The sequence below is a fragment of the Phodopus roborovskii genome, unplaced genomic scaffold (assembly GCF_943737965.1).
Source record: "Phodopus roborovskii unplaced genomic scaffold, PHOROB, whole genome shotgun sequence".
In the NCBI taxonomy this organism is placed as follows: Eukaryota; Metazoa; Chordata; class Mammalia; order Rodentia; family Cricetidae; genus Phodopus; species Phodopus roborovskii.
Genome location: NW_026126540.1, coordinates 29,784,625 through 29,799,131, shown reverse-complemented (window position 1 = coordinate 29,799,131; position 14,507 = coordinate 29,784,625).

The window sequence follows — 14,507 nt, the reverse complement described above, 5'->3', positions numbered from 1 at the left end:
CCACCTTATTGCCCAGCAATTTCACTCTTTCATTCATTTATCCTTCAGAAACAAAAACATGTTTACAAAAAGTTGGGAAAAGAATTCATAGGGGCTTTATTATGAATGGCCACCCAAACTGGAAATCATCAACTTCCCATGACCAGGTGTAAGGATAAACGAATCTGCATCATGTCCTTACAGTAGGATAATACCGTGCAATGAAACCACACTCATGCTAATAACAAGAGAAAATCTCAAACACAATGTGCTGAATGAATGAATAAATATATAATCAAATAAATATTTAAATAATTTAAAGTCCTAGCATAGGTATATGTATGTTCTGGCAATAAAAATTCAAACACTAATTCCCTGTGGGGACAGGAAAGTATCTGGAAAGAGACAAGGAAACTTTTCTAAAGTGATGTAAATGTCAAAATTGTACACTTTAAATGTATAAATTATTGTCTAATAAGAAATGAAACCTGTTTGATTCAGGTAATAGAAGATCATAACTGTGCCCTCTTCCTTCTCCTCCCTCTCTTCTTGTTTTCAAGTTTCAGATGACCAGTGATGAGACATCATGCAGTCAGTCTTTATCAAGAGTATACCACTAGAATGGGACCAGGGGCAATAGGTGATCTTTAGTGTGTCATACAAACACACAGTCAATCCATGATTCCAATGTGGATCAATCAGCTTGTAGATAAAATATATATGAAGCAATACTAAATATTGAAACTATTTCCCACCCTAGGCACTCATAATAAATTGATACGGAACTTAGGTTTTGTAATGATGAAAAAAAATACAGCATAACTCTCCAATGACCCCAGGAAGCTAGAAGTTTAAAAATACTAAATACCTTAAATTCCAGACCCTTCCCTCAGCCAGTAAATAGGTGAAAGGTCACATTCCTTGATGCTTACCTGACTTTGTAAACTGTTTGTGAAACCCCCGCCCCAGTGACCTAACCTAACTGCCATTTGTCATCCCACCTACGAGCCCACACAAGTGTAGACCTCCAGGGCTATAGAAAACTGATTGGTCTATAAAGCATGGGCTTAGATGGTTTAAATTGATTGGTCTGCACTGCGAGGGCTCTGTATGCTATGAGATGATTGGTTTAAGATGTGTGGGCTTTGTTGTAACCTTCTGTTGTCTCAATTCTGTACTCAGAGTCCTCAGTCCTCTATCCCTACATGATGTATGACTGTGGACCCCAGTGCACTTGGACTATAAAAGACCTCATGCTTTTACATCAAGACCGCTTCTCATGAGGGATTTGTGGGGGCCGCCTTTCCTAAGTGGGAGTGTGAAGGTCCACGCTCTGCTGGTCTTTCAGTTTGAAAGCTCATCACTTAGAAATTCAAACATAAGATACAAATACTAGGAGGAACAAAGCAAGGTTTAACTGCCAGTGCTGCCAAACCAGAAGGAAATCGACCTCCCTCAATATCCTTTTCAGATATTGAGGGAGGAGGAGGAATTGTGTAAGGACCAGAGAAAGAAGTAGAAGGAAATGTTGCTGGGGGTGAAGTAAGACAGTCTGTGAACAACTGGAGACGGTGAGTGTCACATTGTGGTGATATTCCCTTATTGTGTGAATGGGACATTCTAGTTTCTAATATTGTGTGTGTGTGTGTGTGTGTGTGTGTGAGTGTGTGTGTGTGTGTGTGTGTGTGTGTGTGTGTGTGTGTGTACGCGACCGCGCACGCGTGGGCGTGCTATTAATAAACAGACTTATTAAACAGAGTTCCTAGAATCAACACAGAAAAACAAACAAGACCATATTGGCTGGTAAAAGCCTTTTTCTAAGGCTGAAAATTGGAAGAATAGGAAGTAGAGCAAAATGGAGTGGCTGTCAGCAGGCTTTTATAGGGAGGGGATCCAGGAAGCATGTCTCTTCTGAGTTCAGGGAACAGTCCTGTGGTGGTTTGAAAGAAAATGGCCTCTAGAGGGAGTGGTGATATCACAAGGTGTGGCCTTGTTGGAGAAAGTGTGTCACTGTGGGGGACTGAATTTCAGATCTATTTTGCTTTATCTTCCCTCAGGGTAACAATCAGCTGACTTCTTGTTGCTTGCAAGCCAAGATGTAGCTATCACCAAGTCAGCCTACATGCCACCCATGCTCCCCATTGTGATGATAATAAACTGAACCTCTGAAACTGTAAGTGAGCCCCCAATTAAACATTTTCTTTACAAGAGTTGCTGTGGTCGGGTGTCTCTTCAGAGTGATGAAAACCCTAAGGCAGAAGTTGGTGCCAGAGACTGAGGTATTGCTGTGTTAGGCTTGACCATGGATTTGGAGGAACTTGAACTTTCATACATTGGGTTTGGAAGCAGTGGAGCTTTAAGGGCTGCTTACTGGGCCATGCAAGTAGGAGCATGAAAGACAAAGGTGCTAAGAGTTATTTGAACTGTCAGGGGCTCACTCAAGAGGTTTCAGAGGAGATGATTCTTGTGATATTTTGGTGAAGAGAGTGGCCACATTTTTCACTTGTCTGAAGAGTCTGTCTGAGGCATAAGAAATCTCAAAACAGCCTAGCGTAGACTTGGTTGTGTGGTTTTAGTGGTAACTCTAATGAAGATTTATAATGAAAAGGAGCAAACTGAGCAGGGCAAATTACAAAACAAGCAAATTTTGAGGAGAAAAGGAGCCCTAGGAAGTGGGGTGGAGCTTAAAGCCTATGTTTAAGGAGATAAAGATTAAGAAATAGAATAAAGGGAGTGGTGACCTCAGGGCACGATCCCACCCAGCTAAGTTTCCAACTTGTGAAAAGAAACTAAAGGAAACCTTAGAGTTAGGGAGCACTTGGAAGATAGAGGCTGGTGGATCCGAGCCTGAGGCCAGCCTGGCTGACAGATCCAGTTTCAAGATAGCCAAGTTAAGGCAGTGAAAGAAACCACAGAAAGCTGGTGAAGATGTACTTGAACGAGGGGGCCGTGTTCCAGCCCCAGCAAGTAGCAGAACTTGGCAGCTTCAGCCACATGGTTCTGGATTTAGAGTTAAGGCTAGAAGAAAGGTGTTATGGAATAAAGCAACTGAAGCCAGGCATGTGTCAGGGGTGTCCCTGAATGTAGGCCTAGTAGAGAAGTCATTGTGCGAAGCTATGAAGTTGAAGCCTGGATTGCCTTGGAGAATCCAAGATGTTATAGATGCTAGAGTCATGGGATACCTACTGAGGAGAACCGTTAACAGGGAGTGGAACCCGCCCAAAATAAAGAACGGTGTTGCCTGCAACAAAGCTGAACAGAGTTAGAGATGTGAACAGCGCTTTGACATCACACATGGAGATGCAGAGTTTGGAGTTTTCCCTGCTGCTTTTCAGTCTTGCTTTGGTTCAGGGTTTCCTCACTATACTCCCTTCCCTGTGTTTTGGAATGGTAATGAGTATCCCATATGATTTTATGTTAGAAGTATGTGATCTGCTTTCTGATTTTGATTTTTTACATGGGGATTATAGCTAAGAGATTGGCACACATCTCAAAAGAGACATTGGATTTTTAAATAAGTTTGAGACTATTATAGATTACAATGACTTTTGAAGTTGAATTGAATATGTTTTTATATTATGATATAAGCCTTTGGGGGGCATGGAGTAGAATGTGGTGGTTTGAAAGAAAATACCCCTCAAAGGGAATGCCACTATTTGTAGGTGTGGCCTTGTTGGAAGAAGTGTGTCACTGGGAAGGTACACTTTAAAGTCGCTTTTGCTCAAGCTTCCCTCAGTGTGAGAGAGAGTTGACTTCCTATTGCCTGCAAGCCAAGATGTAGCCATCACCAAGTCAGCCTGCATGCCACCATGCTCCCTGTCATGATGATAATGGATAGAACCTCTGAAACTGTAAGTGACTCACCTCAATTAAGCATTTTCTTTGTAAGAATTGCTGTGGTCGTGGTGTCCCTTCAGAGCAAAGAAAACCCTAACTAAAACAAGCCCTGAGCATATACAGAGACTTTTTGGCAGGAAAACTTCTAGATGCAGTTTAGGATTAGAAGCCCAGTTCCAGGCTGGTGCTTTTCAGAACCAACAAAGGCTTTGAATATCAAATGGACTCATAGGCTTATGCGTTTGAACAGCTGGTGCTCAGTGGGTGGTACTGTTTGGGAAGTCTATGGGAGGTGGAACCTTGCTGTAAGAAGTGAATGACTGGGTGGGCCTTGAGGTTTTATAGCCTGGCCCTACTCCCTCTTCACTTTCTGCTTCCTGACTGTGGATGCAATAAGTCCAGCTGGCCACCCATTCCTGCTGCTGTGCCTTCCTCACCATGTTGGAATGGATTCCTTTGAACTATAAACCAAAATAAACCCACTCTCTCTTCCTCCCTTCCTCTGTCCCTTCCTTTGTTGCTTTAGTTGGTTATTTAATCATAGAAAAGCAACATTACATGCTCCATTACTCATGTGATGTAGCAAGTCTGATGAGCCCATTTTGAGAAAACTTTCTCATCACTAGAACCATGGGGCCACACCAGAAGTAAACACTACCTTGTATGGGTATGATGTTGGAAGCCTCATTGGACTCTTGGGACTTAAACAAAGTGACCTTTTGGTTATGGTTTGAATCTGAAGGAATCCAGGGGCTGATTTGAATGTTTGCACCCCAGCTGTTGACTCTTTAGGAGGTGGGGCCTGGCTGATGGGCAGAGCTCACTAGGGGAGGCCCTCCCTCTTCTACCTTTCTGTTCCTTGTTCTTCTGTGACATCAGTCATAGGCTTTTACAACCATGGACTGAAACCCTCTAAACTATGAGCTGCTTTTTTCTCCTGTAAGTTTCTTGTTAGTTATGTTGGTCACATTGACATAAAAGTATCTAATGTACCCTTCTTGAAGCTGATTTTTACTAGCATGGCCTGGTATGATTGCTTGGAGTAGGCCCCTTGGATTTACTGAGGTCTTTATAGATTCAGAAATGTAAACATCAGCAATCCAACAACCAAAGATGTCTTGGGTTTTCATTCAATCATCCATACCATTCAGTAGGACCATGGTAAAAAAGGGGTAAAAGGAGAGAGAGAGAGAGAGATGCTAGACTTGGGAGTTAAGATTCTGGCTGCTCTATCTGTTTCCCTAAGAATTCTACTTTGATATCTTTCCCCAAATCTGTATTCCTCATAGGTGCTTGGCTGGGCAATTACTCAAGAAGGAAAGAAACAAATCCCAACAGTTGTGATGAACCATCTTGAATATGGCACACAAAGTCAAAGTCACTGGGAGAGGGGACAGCTTTTCCCACAGTTTCTTAGGTAAAGAGACAGATCAACTGGGTCTCATCAATGGGTAAGATAAACCGGAAGAACAAACACAGTACAAAGGCATGAAATCAATGGGCTTTGGTACAGATAGAGGCAAAAGTTGCCTAGTAAATCGCTAGCTCTTTCCTAAAGACATGCACTGTCTCTTAGAGATTCCATCATCTCACACACAGTTTGTGGTTCCCCAAAGGCTCTCAGTTCCACAAGTTTGAGGCTTTTTCTGAGTATGTTGACATTGAAGCTTGTAGAGAAAGCAAGGCCTCCTGAGCTCAGCTGAGGAGCAAAACAACCAGTGCTAGGAGCAGAAAATAGTATTCAGTTGCCATGAAATTTTGCCAAAATGTCTGCTTCATTAGGCAGTGACTCCCCAGAAGCACTCTTTCTCTGTTGTGGTCTTCCCTGGGCAGTTCTCTGGTATATTAAATAAAAATGTAATATTTAAATGTAGACCCAGGAGCCATATTACCCGGATTTGTAACCCCAGCGATGTGGTTTGTGAGTTATGTGACTTTGTTTTCATTGTGTGCCTTGCTCTCCTTACACATGAAATGGTGATAATGACTTTTCCTTATGACTTAATATATGCTAAACCCTTGAAGACTTGCTAGATCAATCAATGTTCTATAAATGTTGTTATGCTTACTGACAATATTGTAACCTAATGCAATGGGTTCACTTCTTGGTGAGTATGAAGTTCATTAGCACAACCAGGAGGTAGAAAGACTGAAGAAAGTTGTATTACCTGAAGTGAATGAGGAGGGAGCTGGGTCTAATTCCCAAAACAATATCTCTAAGCACAGAAAGCAAAGGTTGGGGAACAAAGCTGTGTGTTCATATGATGCAGACTTATCACATTCAGAGGAGAGCACATTCCTGAGTACCTTCAGGTCAAAGTCATCCTTCCTGCACAATGCATGTTCAAAGGATGGTGAACAAGTGTGCCTATGGGCAGGAAATTCAGTGTTATATTGAGCAAAGTTAACTGTAGGTTGCCAAAGATGGATGGCTCAGAATGACTTGATGATTCAAGATGCTCCTTGGAGTTTTCCACAGAAGGTCTCATCTGAAAGAACAGAAACTCTGAAGACATGTTAGTAGTCATGTAAAGGGATAACAGCACCCTTTGTAAGCATAGAATTGTCTCTAACATTATCTGACCAGTGATTAAAACATTCTCCATGACATTCCATTCCTCAGACCTCAGGGGCTTGGAGATAATAGTAATTCTGAAATCACTTAACCCTTAATAGGGCACTGTCATGTCCTTTTCAGAAAAGGGAAATTCACTTATTAATAAAGTGCAACAGTAGCCCACAGAATCAACTAAGCAGGGCTCATAGAAGCTCACATACTGAAGAGACAACCACAAATCCTGCATGGGTCTGTGCTAGGCGCTCTGCATACATGCTGTGGTTGAATGTTTACCTGGGGTTCTATTGGACTCCTAACAGTGTGAGCAGGGTTGTCTCTGATTCTTTTGTGTTCTCATAGAACCCTTTCCCTCATACTGGGTTGCCTCATCCAGCCTGGGTATGAAGGTTTGTGCCTGGTCTTATTGAATCTTGTTATGATGTGTTTGGTTGATATCCCTGGGAGACCTGCTCTTTTCTGAAGGGAAATGGTAGTGCCATAGATCTGGGGGCTGGCAAGTCAAGATGTATTGCACAAGAGGAGAACAAAGAAAAAGAAAAAATAAAGTGCAATAGACTTTAGGATCACCACCAATAATATATAAAGGCATTTCTTCAACTACCTGGGTGATTATTTTACAGGATGATTTGCAACACATTCAATATGCCACAATTAGAGTCAGTCAAATGAACATTCCTAATTTAAGTAACAAAGGAAATTTAGGTTTAATGCCTAGAAAATCCAGGATAATTGTTCTGAAGAAAAAACAAAACAAAACAAAACAAACAAACAAAAAAACACTGTTTCTGTGTCTGTCTATTAAAGACAGGATGTCTGCTTTCAAACAATTCCAAGGTGAGTTTGAACTCCAGCAGCAGCATTAATGTGAAACAAACACAAAAGGGGAGTAATGCAGAAAGAACAGACCACTCCTGGCTCAACTAGGATAGCATCTAAAGAAATGCAGGTATGGAGTACAACTTGAACTAAAAAATTCCACTTCTGATGAGCAGAATTGGCCCAAGAAGTTTCATTACTAAGTTCCCCAAGGTGCTAATTTTCTAATCATTCATTCATAGGCACCCACCCACCCCACACTGAGACAAGATTGTTCTGATGGAAATAGACCAAAAATTGTACAATTATCTTATAAAAAACAAAACTTTCCTCTGAGGTACCTTCATTTTTTAAATTAGAAACAATCTTATTTTACATATCAATCCCAGTTCCTTGTCCCTCCCATCTTCTCATGCCCCATGCTGACCTGCTCTCCCTGCCCTCATCCCACTCCCCAGGGAGAGTGAGGCATTTCATGGGGGATCATCAATCTGTCACATCATTTGGAGTAAGGCCTAGGCTCCTATCCTGTGTATTTAGGCTCAGAGAGTGTCCCTTCGTGGAGGAATGGACTCACAAAGTCCATTCATGCACCAGGAATAAATACTGGTTCCAGCGCAAGAGGCCCCATAGACTGTCCAGGCCTCCTAACTCACCCAATTTCAGGTGGCCTGGGTTGGTCCTATGCTAGTTTCTGCAGCTGTCTGGCTGGGGTCCATGAGCTCCCACTTGCTTAGGTCAGCTGTTTCTGTGGGTTTTTCCAGCATGTCCTTAACCCCTTTGCTCATCACTTCTCTATTTCTACATCTAGATTCCTGGAGTTCAGCTCAGTGTTTAGCTGTGGGTGTCTGCTTCTGCTTCCATCAGCTACTGGATGAAGGCTCTAGGATGGCATATAAGGTAGTCATCAATGTCATTATAGGGGAAGGGCATTTAATGCAGCCTCTCCACTATTGCTTAGATTCTTAGTTGAGGTCATCCTTGTGGATTTCTGAACATTTCCCTAATGCCAGATTTCTCTTTAAACCTATACTGGCTCCCTCTATTAAGGTATCTTTTCTTGCTCTCCTCTTTTCATCTCCAGACTAATCTTCCCGATCCCTCATGTTCTCCTCTCCCCTTTTCTTCTCCCCTCCCTTCCTATTCTCTCCTCCTCTTCCTCCTTCCTTTCTTCCCCTCCACCCTCCCTCAGGCTTCCAATTTGTTCAGGAGCTCTAGTTGCTTTCCTCTCCTCTTCTTGAAGGGAGAAGGGGTGGGGTGTAAGGCCAGCCTGTGTCAGTGCCAAATAACACACAGAGACTTTCTTAGTTATAAAGCTGTTGGCCAATGGCTAAAGCTTCTTATTGGCTAGCTCTGTCTTAAATATTAACCCATTTCTAACAGACTCCTTACTCATCTTTGTCCTACATTTCAACTCTTCCCTATTACATCTCCAGAATCCTCTTTGTCTCCTAGTCCTTCTTATTTGCCAACAGTGCTTAATTCATTAACCAGTAAGAGAAATATATTTACAGAATGACATCTCCCATCACCAGGGGACTATGTATGTCTTTCTTAGGGTCCTCCTTGTTTCTTAACCTCTCTGGAGGTGTGACTTATAGACTGGTAATCCTTTGCTCTATGTCTAAAATCCATATATGAGTGAGTACATACCATGTGTGTCCTTTTGTGACAGGGTTAACTCACTCAGGATGGTTTCTTCTAGTTCCATCCATTTCCCTGAGAATTTCAAGATTCCATTGGTTTTTGGTTTGTTTGTTTTGTTTTGTTTGTTTTCCACTGAGTAGTTCCATTATGTAAATGTACCACGTTTTCTTTATCCATTCTTCAGTTGAGGGGCACCTAGGTGGCTTCCAGGTTCTGGCTATTACAAATAATACTGCTATGAACATAGTTGAACAGATGTCTTTGTTATATGAATATTCCTTTGGGAATATGCCTAAGAGTGGAATTGCTGGATCCTGAGGTAGAATGATTCCCATCTTCCTGAGGAACTGTCATACTGATTTCCAAAGTAGCTGTATGAGTTTGCAGTCCCACTCCACATCCTCTCCAGCATAAACTGTCACTGGTGTTTTTGATTTTAGGCATTCTAACAGGTATATCAGTGTTGTTTTTATTTGCATTTACATGATGGCTAAGAATGTTGAGCAATTTCTTAAGTGTCTTTCAGCCATTTTAGATTCATCTACTGGGAATTCTCTATTCAGTTCTGTACTCCACTTTTTAATTGGTTTATTTGGTGTTTTGGTGAGTAGCTTCTTGAGTTCTTTGTATATTTTGGAAATCAGCCCTCTGTCAGATGTGGGGTTGGTGAAGATCTTTTCCCATTCTGTGGGCTGCCGTTTTGTCTTGTTGACTGTGTGCTTTGCCTTACAGAAGCTTCTCAGTTCAGGAGGTCTCATTTATTAATTGTTGATTTCAGTGTCTGTGCTAATGGCATTATGTTCAGGAAGTGGTCTCCTGGGGGTACCTTCATTTTGATGCAGGTACATAGTATGGAGACAGACACTAACCAGTTTCTCAAACCTTTAATTGTCAATAGCCAAGATGTAGCTTTTTCTCAATCTCCCAGGTTTCATAGCTACATATGCCTCCAACCGATCCCTGCTTTAGAACAAAGATGTTCTTCCATCTTCCAGAACTTTCACTGAAGGCATCTGGCACCAAGATTTCTTTTAATCTCCCAGATCTCTGATTGTTGTAACTTCAGACTTATGCTGACCCTTCAGTGCATCTCCAGCACAGGTCTTTCCCTATCACTCCAGGACCCTACCCATGGATAGAAGGGTCTTGCATCACTCACAATCCAGATAAATATTTGAACCAAAGGTTCAGAGCAGCCACTAAATTAAACACAAATTGTATAAGTGCAGTCAGGCACCAAGATTCAACTTTTCCCATCTATCTATTCATGCCCGATTCTGTCAACAGAGTAAAGTCAACCCAGGACAAAATGCCATTGCTCACTGATTCTCCTGGTGGCAGGCAAAGTAGTCCCAAGCCTTCAAGGGAGAAGTCCCACCTGGGTGTCCAACTTTGTAACTGAAACAGGTTTGCCTCTTGGTAAGTATAAAGTTGATAATTTCGACAAGGGCCACAGCATAGGTGGCTGAACCTCAGCCCAGTTGCCAACAGTACTAGCTCTTATTAAAGGAGAACTTTGTTCTACCAAGCACAATGCAGGCCTTCTCCATACCCTCTCAATATTGAGCTGTGGGGTGGTCTGATGTCTTTGCCAGGATTCCCAATACAAGTTGGTGAGAATGGAATCTTGATCTCCCATTCTTCCCCAGAAGACTTGAGGAAAGCTCAATACCAGGTCCTGATACTCTATTTCTTTCTAGTCTGATCTGGCCTATGTAGTGAACTCAGAAGCTAGAGGACACTTTTGACTCTACCAAATAAGGAGAAATAGTGCAATCTATAACAAAAGTCATTGTCTTGTTCCCTAGATCTCCACCAGCCCCCTTTTAGGCCTCTTCCCATATGTCCTTATAACTCATGCAATGCCTCTGGCCCTACCAATAGGTTAGCCACTGCTGAAAGTTCATAACTCATAATGGGATCAGAAATAAGCAAATTTCCTTTGATATGACTTAGCCCTATCCATGACTGATTTCAGTCGCTGGAGGGTAGCATTAACCTGATTGCCTTCAAAGGACAAATAGCACTCTAAGGCATGTACAACCAAGTCCAGAATTCATCCTGACTTGCAAAACTATCTCAAATGAGACACATCACAGGGCAAAACCAGAAGGATCTTGAGGACCAGGCAGCCCCTCATCAATAGTCATTGAAATTGCACAGGATTCCAGCATTTCATGGAGGGCAATTGCTTTTGGGCTGTACCACAATTGCTTAGAATGGTATCTCATTCTCATCGCCCAAACTGAAGAGGCATGTTGCTCAATGAGTAGTAATGGACACCTGAAAAAGACAAATACTGCTTCCCAGTTACACCCTGAGTGCACTCTAATCCTATTTCTCAGATGAGTTCAAAACTGGCCTGTTTTGCCAGATTCTCTAGAACCCAAGAGATTCTGCCAAGCTTCCACCTCAAATGGCTCTATCTGTGACCTTATACCTATCCACTGAGGTGGGGGCACTGAATCCTGATATCAAATGTTTTACCTTGGAAGAAGGATGCTTTTTGGCTCAGTACAATCACCCTATTCAAAAACGATCTAGGGTGGTAAATGGTTCAAATTTGAGAGTATCCTATGAGAACTTTCTCTTCTCTAGCTACTATCAGCAATACATACATCAGCTAATTTGCTTCTTGTGCGGTTAGATTTTTGTCAAATTGACACAATCTACAGTCATATGGGAAGAGAGACTCAATTGAGAAAACATCTCCATCATGTTGGCCTCTAGGCAAGGCTGTCTTTGCATTTTCTTGATTAATGACTGAGGTAGGAGGAGCTAACCAGATGAGGACAGTGCCATCCAGGGCAGATGGTTCCCTGCTATGTTTTAAAAAGAATCAGGCTGAACAAGCCATTAATAACATGCCAGTAAGCAGCACTTCTCCATGGCTCCTGCTTCAGTTCCTGTCTCCAGGTTCCTGCCTTAGTGCCCCTTAGCTATGGACTACAACTTGGTGTCCTGGAATAAACATTTTCCTCCCCACAGTGAACAGAAAACAAGCTAGGATACTTCTCCTTATGGTGCAGGAGATATGAAGAATTGAGGAACAAAGAATTCAAATAACATGTAGAGCTTAATAAATACATGACTTGAAGCAAAGCTTAAGAATAATCTTCCCTTAGTCTACCACAGGATCCAGCAATCCCCCTCTTAGGCATATACCCAAATGATCCACATCCATGCACAAAGACATATATGTTCATCTATGTTTGTAGCAGCATTATTTGTAATAACAAGAACCTGGAAGCAACCTAGATGCCCTTCAACTGAAAAATGGATAAAGAAGTTGTGGCACATTTACACAATAGAATACTACTCTGCAGAAAACAAAACAAAACAAACAAACAAAAAACAATGGAATCTTGAAATTCCCAGGCAAGTGGATGGCACTTGAAGAAACTATCCTGAATGAGGTAACCCAGTCACAAAAAGAAAAACATGGTATGTACTCACTCATATATAGATTTTAGACACAGAGCAAATGATCATCAGCCTATAATTCACACCGCCAGAGAAACTAGAATACATGAAGGATTCTAAGAGATTCACACAGAATCACAGAAGGAAAAAGGAACAAGATATCCTGAGCATATTGGGGGGGGCAGTGAGTGGAGAAGAAGTTTGGAGAAAGAGAAGGGGAGAAGAGGAAAGCACGTGGGACTAGGAAGATTGAGTCACAGGAGGAATAGACGAGAGAGAGGGGGGAAGGGAGAGAGAGCATAAAAGAGGGAGCCATTATAGGTTTGAAGAGAAAATTGACTCTAGAGAAATGTCCAGAGACCTACAAGACTGACCCCAACTAACAATCTGAGCAGCAGTGGAAAGGCTACCATAAATGTCCTTCCCTGATAATGAGATTGATGACTAACTTATCCACCATCACAGGGCTCTCATCTAGTAGCTGGTGGAAACAGAAGCAGACACCCACAGCTAAACACTGAGCCGAACTAGAATCCAGATGCAGAGAGGGAGGACAAGACCAGGCTACAGAAACCCACAGAGGCAGCTGACCTGAACAAGGAGGAGCTAATGGATCCCCAGACTGATAGCTGGGAAACCACCATTGGGCAGACTCAGACCCCCTGAACATGGGTCTCAGTTAGAAGGCCTGGGCAGTCTAAGGGACCTCTGACAGTGGAACCAGGATGTATCCTTGCTGTACAAAAAGAACTTTGGGAGCACATTCCCCATGGAGGGATATTCCCTTAGCCTAGAGGCAGGAGGGAGGGCCTAGTCAGTTCCTACTCCAAATGACTTGACAGATTATATTGACTCCTCCGGGAAGGCATCACCCTCCCTGTGGAGTTGGGGAGGGAAATGGGATGGAAGGGTAGGGGAGATGGGAGGGAGAGAGAGAGGGAGGGAATGAGGGAGAAGGAACTGGGGTCAATATGTAAAATAAGAAAAAAAAAAACAAATTAAAAAAAGAAACAAAAAGAATCATCTTCCCCCAGCTGGAGAGAAGGCTCAGAGGTTGAGAGCATTGGCTGCTCTTACAGAAGTTCTGAGTTCAACTTCCAGCCATCATATGGAGACTCACCATGAAATCTGTTGTCTTCTGACATGCAAGTGCACATGTAAGCAAAACACTTTATACATAATAAATAAATATTTTGTTTAAAAGAGATTCATCTTTCCATGAGCTGCTTTCTGGAACAGAGAAATGTGATCTGAGATGTAATGGATGATGTCAATCAAAATACAGTGACATCAGAGCTGATGGCCAGTGTACCTAGGAGCTCTTTACAAAGGGCTGAAATTGCTCTGGAAAAGAAATTCCCAGATTAACAGCAGGCTACTTTAAAAGCATTTTAAAGATAATATTGCCATCTAGTGGACAGAACACGATCATTTCCCTTCCAAACAGATGAAGAGAAAAGCAGATAAAGCAGGAGAAGTTTTGGAAAGCCAGCAGGAAACTTCTTTTTCACTCACACTGCAGATGCTAGAAGAAGGCCAGGTCTCACCTCCATGGCCATCAGAAGACACAGCTATGGCTGTGTGGGGGGACAAGGTGGGCTTGGCTCCTAATTCTGCTCATTAGTGTTTGTGTTCATCACTTTTTTTCGTTGCTATGACAGAATACCTGACAAAAGCAATTTACAGAAGCGGGGAGGTTGTTTGGGCTCATTGTCTAAAGGGGGTTATATATCATTATGCTGGCAGCAGAAGGTGGCAGGTCATACTGTACCCACAGTCAGGAAACTAAATGGTGAATGCTGGTGCTCCTCACTTTCTCTTTTGTTTGGTTTTTCCACTTATTTGGTTTGCTTTTATTCTGTTCTTCCTTCTTTTGTGTGAACAGCGCTTTATAGCTTCATTAATGCAATCTTTGCCCTCACTATGTAGTCCAGGCTAGCCTTGAACTTCTGACAACCTATCTGCCTTGGCCACTGGAATGCTTACATTGCAGGCATTTGTTTTCTTTTTTATTGAGCCTGGGGTCCCAAACCTACAACTTTCTGTCCAGAGCTGCTCACGTCACTCACTTAAGCTTCTGTGGAAGCACCCATATACATACACACCCAGAAGGGCGTTGGTCAGGCAATCCTAAATCCCATCAGGCTAATGGTCAAGCCTGCACACTGGGTTAGCGGGTTAATTAACCTCATCCATTTTTCTGAGAAATGGGGAAAACAGCATTGAA